Source organism: Temnothorax nylanderi, unplaced genomic scaffold, assembly GCF_030848795.1.
Source record: "Temnothorax nylanderi isolate EJ_2023f unplaced genomic scaffold, tnyl_v1.0 TNYL_tig0106_pilon, whole genome shotgun sequence".
Lineage (NCBI taxonomy): Eukaryota > Metazoa > Arthropoda > Insecta > Hymenoptera > Formicidae > Temnothorax > Temnothorax nylanderi.
Genome location: NW_027249168.1, coordinates 1 through 6,234, shown reverse-complemented (window position 1 = coordinate 6,234; position 6,234 = coordinate 1).

Sequence of the window (6,234 nt, the reverse complement as noted above, 5' to 3'; positions counted from 1 at the left end):
CGCTTCCCCGTTCCAACCCTCCGTTCCGGACCCGCCAGCCCGTTGTCGCCGTAGTGTAAACCGGACCTTCTGACTACCGTCGATGGAAATCGAGACCCTTTGACACCGTACACCGCCCAGGCGTCCACGGGAATATTTTTCCGCGCTTGACTTTTATCCGACGCTGTTCCGGGGAAAATACCGTCGGCACAACGATGACGCGGACGCCGTTGCATTCTCCGCCGGAACGACCGATCGCCGTTCTCTCTTTTTCTCCCTTTTGCTTTACATCTATCCGCCGTGAAAATACATGATAATTAAAAAAATTCTGTTGCTCGAGTCACTTTGATGGAGAAGATCGATCGTTCGGCAGACATCGATTTAACTCTGTTGCCGTGTAGAATATCTTTCTGAGATATGCGCTTTTTTTATCTTCGAATGTGGGTGGATTTAATTTTATCTCTAGAGATAGATTAATATTAGAGTATCTGATTTAATAAAGTCACGTCTTGAAATCTTTGCTACTCACATTTGTCACGAAGGCGAAACCGGGCTAGAAGTTTCGTATATAATTGCGTTACGAGACGATTTAAGTTTGGAGCTGTCAGATGAATAGATATGGATGTGAAAACGGCGTTTCGCGACATAAAATTTCCCAAAGTGTCAGATTAGTGTCGCTTTAGAGAAGGTAAATAGGATCAGGAAATCGCGAGGGTAATTCGATTTCATTGGACAAGCAGCGTGCATTTACATCGCGCGTCTCGCCAAGTCTGGCCGCTGGTCCGCGTTCGTTTGCATTCTTTTTACGGCATTACAAACGAGGGCGTTATATTCCAGGCATCCGTATCGCTTCCGAAAGCGCGCGCTTCGCTGTATTCATCGAAGCATGGAATGCATGCTACTGGTACAGGTATCTATCGTAATAATTCCGCGAGCGTGCACGCGCGGGCATATGCGCGCGTCCGAATACTCGCGGCGTTCGTATGCTATCGCTGTCGAACCGTAAATCATCGCGGAATAACGGGCGTATATGACGGTAACTATTACATTTCTCGCGACGAGATACACGCGCGACCCTTTTCCTCGACACATTACGACTGTCGTCCCAAGTAAACCGCTCGATGCTCGACGTATCACGGCGCGATGCGATTGGACGTTCGCCCGTGTTTGCCTCTTGTTATTGCGATCGACTCAGTTTACTTAAATCAAATCGGTTTCTACGACGTGTTTACGTTCTTTCGGTGTATCTATGTCGATCAAATTCTACCCGTACGTTTTGCTCAATGGGGGAAAAGGAAGATAGAATATTGTCGCACCTTCGACAGAAAGAAGTTGCAATTGCTATATAGAAGTTGATTTTTCAAAAATAGGAATTAAATGAAAAAAGTAAAATTATACACAATATATAAAATAAATAAATATGCTTTTTCGGAGGGATGTATTTCTAGTCAAATGATAATAATAAAAAAAAGAAATGTGGGATTTGTGCATATTTTTTTTTATATGGAGGAAAAACAACACAATATGACATGAGTGCCGATCGTACTCGATTTAAAATAAAGTATTAAACTATCCCGATGAGTCGGGCATTCTTGACGGAAATTCCGTCTGCTTTATTTATGTATATTCTCATCGAATTCCCCGCGCTCCTGCAGCCGGCAGCAAACCACTCTCGTCTCGGGAATTGTACGGCGTATACGAGCAAGATGGTAGAAAATTTCCCAGCCCGAGACGAGAACGAGGCACAACCGCCCGAAGTCATTATCCAATGCATACGTTGGATGGAGTTAAACGCTGCGTACGTGCCTTCTTTTTTTATGTATGTATGTATATGTACGTATCCTGCGTAGAATATACACGCAATCTATGCATTTCTCGATCACTCGTTAAATTCGCGAGATATTGTGATGCAATCATTTCACTTTTTTCGTTTTCTCGTCAATCACAGTGTTGATCATAGTATAAAAAATTTTGTTCGTACACACGTTCGGGATGCGTGTCTAATCAACGTTCGAATATATTGGCTCGCATGTTTACGTCGGGGACAACCGGCGAAACGTTAATAAACATTTGTCGTTTGTAACGATATTGATAACGAACATATTTCTTTGTACCAGATGGAAAAGTGTGCCTGGATTGAGTTGCAGGATTCAGGATTGAAGTTTCAGGATATTTTATTCATATCGATAATTCGGGATCGACCTTTTAATAAAATTTTTAGGGGTCTTCATGTTCCTCACTTAACGCGCGATGCGAATTTAACATAATGGTAGATAAACAGCATTTTGTCGTTTTATTCATGCGTATTCTTATCAAATTTTCCCTGTGTTCTCTCTCTCTCTCCCTCTCTCCTTCCCTCCCTCCCTCTCTCCCTTTCTCCCTCTCTCATTCTCTCTCTCGCTCTCTCTCACTCTCTCATTTTTATCATGCCGGGGATTGTACTGCGCATATAATAAAGCTGGCGGAAAATGTTCGTGGAGGGTGGCGAGGGAGCCTGCCGGAAGGTCCCTATGTAACACGGGTACGTACGTTACGGCGTTTTATCCCGTCATTGTTTCCCCGGAAACTTTTTCGCCCGTTGGCGCGGACCGTAAACTTACTATTTTTCCTCGATGTAAACTCCTTGGCGTACAGGTGACACACTTCCCGATCCTCTCATTTTTCGATGTTCCATAAAGCGGCCAATAAAACATCTTTCGCGCTCTTCCCCTTACGTATTCGCCGTGGCGGCTTTGCCATAAATGTTTTACGGCCGGTATAGATATTGAATTCTTCTTAACCGTCTCTTCGACACACTATACATTTGCCAAGAACCCGGAAATTTGTTATCGATGATTCTTGACTTCATGAATGTGTGAAGATCTCTCTCTCTCGATACGCGCTATTAACCCTTTCATACACCTAAGAACGTTTCTCGCGAGACATTTCATATTTTTTAATGAAATATTTCGAAAGTATTAAGTCGTAATCGTCTTAATCCTATATCCATTTACAGTTACAGCGAGATATTTAATTTCACACATATATATTTCTTGCGTAAATACTGCTACAAACTCTTACACGGTAAATATTGCCGTTGTAACAATCTGCTTGCACAAAGGATTGCGCATTGCGACAGATATTTATCATCGCGGTAAACTTTGAAACGTGTCTCGCGTGTGTCGATCTCTCAAGCTCGTTGTCACTGCGATTCCGCCGTTTTGTTTAAACGACCCTTCAAAAAACGACACCGGTGCGGTCGACCGGCGATCGTCGTTGGCAAGAAACGCGTCCCCGTGTACCCCGTAGGTTAATGGAACTCTTTTATCGGAGCCATTCGGAGGCTCGACTTCGCAGGACGGTCGATACTTTATATTCGCACGGATGAGCCACGGGCGTCATATTTTCGAGGCAGCAGCGTCAGGAAAAGAGGGACAGGACGAAATGGAATCCCGGTCTATGGACTCGTCACGCGCGACAGGAGCTACGAAACGACCGGGATTTCGCGCGAGGGTCGATGAGGAGGATCGGGGTGTCCGGGAAGGGGCGGCGGGAGACACGCAAAGGCCTGTTGGGATTATTTGCACATCGCTGGGACGGAGATGGCTCCGCTTGGTCGGAACTTGCGCTAATGCATGCCATATAGTGCACTGATCGCGCGCAGTCGATTCGCAGGATTATGAATTTTTCCGACGAACACGCGATTTAACTGTTTCTACACTTGTTTTTATTAGATGAGAATACTGGAATTTAATAAAGTCAGATAAAGAAGTTTTTTTATTTTCTTAATAATTTCAGATAAAAATCAGTCTTTTTAATTATCCTACATAATGCTAGAGAAAGAGATGAGTTTTTGACAAGAGAATAACAGAGTTTTTTCGAATCCATTTCAAGCAAAGAAATGCCATTTTTCGAACAAAAGCTGTACTACCTACCCTACAGAATATCTATATTCCTCTCTCGTTGCTATTGTTCGAAAAGTGGCAATTTCCAACTTGAATCCTACACGAACGATATTATTCCTTTTCTTTCCTCTATATGAAAAAATAATAGAGTAATATTTTTTTCATTTGGAGAATGTATTGTGCATTTTTTCTTGATTTCTTCAAACTCTGAGCGATTGCCCGTCCCTAACTTCGATCAACCCCGCTGCGTGTCAAAAGGCCTGACGACGACGTATTTTGCCGGACAAACGGCACGATTCCGGCGGTGATCGATCGATGTTTAAAACGTTCCTAGTGATGGAGGATATTTTTGTAAAACGCCTGATATCGTGCGTATGTTTCCTGAGATCGATATACACGCGGCGCAACGTCGCGCTATCGAGCGAAAATGAGGAATGGAAATGTTAAGGGATACGCGTTCGGCCAGCCTTCCGCTCGCGTATCACAAATCGATGTCAGCATTAAGCGTAAGGTCAACGGATAGCAAATACGGATCCCGCGATTTTCATAAAGCGTCAGACTTCGACTTTTCCTCGACGGATTCGCCGAGTGTGTCGCACGAGGAGACGCCCGGACATGTGCCCCTCGCAGTTTTAATACCGTGCTTATGATTTATGTATCGGAATACATATTGCATCGAATCCTCTCTCGCATTAATGTTGACACTGCGAGCAAAGCGTTTCTCGTTCTCTGCACGGAAGAGATTTTTACGTTCCGCGCGAAGGTTCGTTCACATAAAAAAATCCAACGATTTTCGACATGTTATAATATATCGATGTTTTAAACATGCCATATTCTACTTTATGGATATTGCTTTAGGTAACGTAAAACTAATTATAAACAAAATTCTAAAACTTTTAGGACAATGAATGAATACAACTCTTTAACAAAAGGATTAAAGACAGACAATGCGATGTGCAATTTCTTATATCGAAAAGAATCCTATTTAGTAAATAAGAGTTTTAATAAGATTATATTTATGCATTGTGTTTAGAGATGTTACACACCGTGTACAAGTGTATATACCTACATATTTTTACGCTTCATCGATGTTTTTTAAGCGTGATGATTATATGGCACGAGACAGCATCGAATTACGATCGTAATTCGAGGTGATCGAAACGAAAGGCCTAAATGCGCCATCCTGCCGGAGTCGAGTTTATCGTAGAGGATGTTACAAAAGCTACTCAACGGAAGAGCTTTAAAAATGAGGGGTTCTACGCCGGAATACAGAGGAAATTTCAGGAAAGCCGAAGCGGTCATAATCTTGACTGATGCGAGCATTCGTCACTCGTTAAATTCCACCCCCGTACACGAACCTGACGAATATCCCGACGGAATAGAGTTGCAAATTAGGACTCTGTTACGTCGTTCCTTCTCTTTCTTTTAAAGGAGGTCAGGGAGGTCTCCGTCGGCATCTGGCGGGGGAACGGAGCTCGGGCTCGAGGCTGCTTGATAATGCTTCTAAATTTTCGTTACCGCGCGATGGAAGGCGGCCTGGAATGCCGGTGTGTAAACGAGTTAAAGTAAGAGAAACGGTCATACGGAGAAGAAGTCGCGTGTAGACAGTCGTCCATTGTGCCTGGTAATTTGCTACGTCTCCGTCTTTCTACCGGCGGAGAGTCCTAACAAATGCGTCACCTTAAGCACTGCTAAGGCTACTCGTGACTATGATCTATCGCTCGCAACGCAGACGTTAGAAGTGGCGGCGTGCATTCTACGGCTGACTCTGCCGCTTAAGTTTATTGAGCGTAAAACATAATTCTAATAAACATTTTAATATCAGCATAGAAATGGGAACGCTCTCTAAAATTCACGCTCGCTGAGTCGCGGAGGATTTCGAGGGATGGATTTTAACAAAGACTTTCAAGGATTACCTCTAAAGACGCGACCATTCTTATTACTTCGTGTACGGTAATTCATCCCATTTAGCGTCGTCGGATGCTGCCTCGCGACTCGAACAAGGCGACTTGAAGGGAAAAGGAAATCAAAGCCGCCTTTACACAATACGCCCTCTTACCGAGCGTAAATCCGGTTTATTCTACGGTAAGGAGGATACAATGCGGCGAGCGCGCCGAATCCATTCCGCGCACATTCGGTAGACAAACAATAATTACAGAGACCTCAGTCCCTCGGATGGCACTCCGGGAAAATACTGATGCAATCTCGAGTGCAGCACCCAGGCCAGCCTCAACCCCGAAGCGAAGGAGGAGCAGCGCTTTTATTTCCTCGGAAAACGGAAAACGACGTTAAGTCGGGGACGGCCGCCGGTGCGGTGGTGCATGTGCCACCGTCCGCCACCCTTCTCGAGTCCCCCTTTCTTCGCGCATTT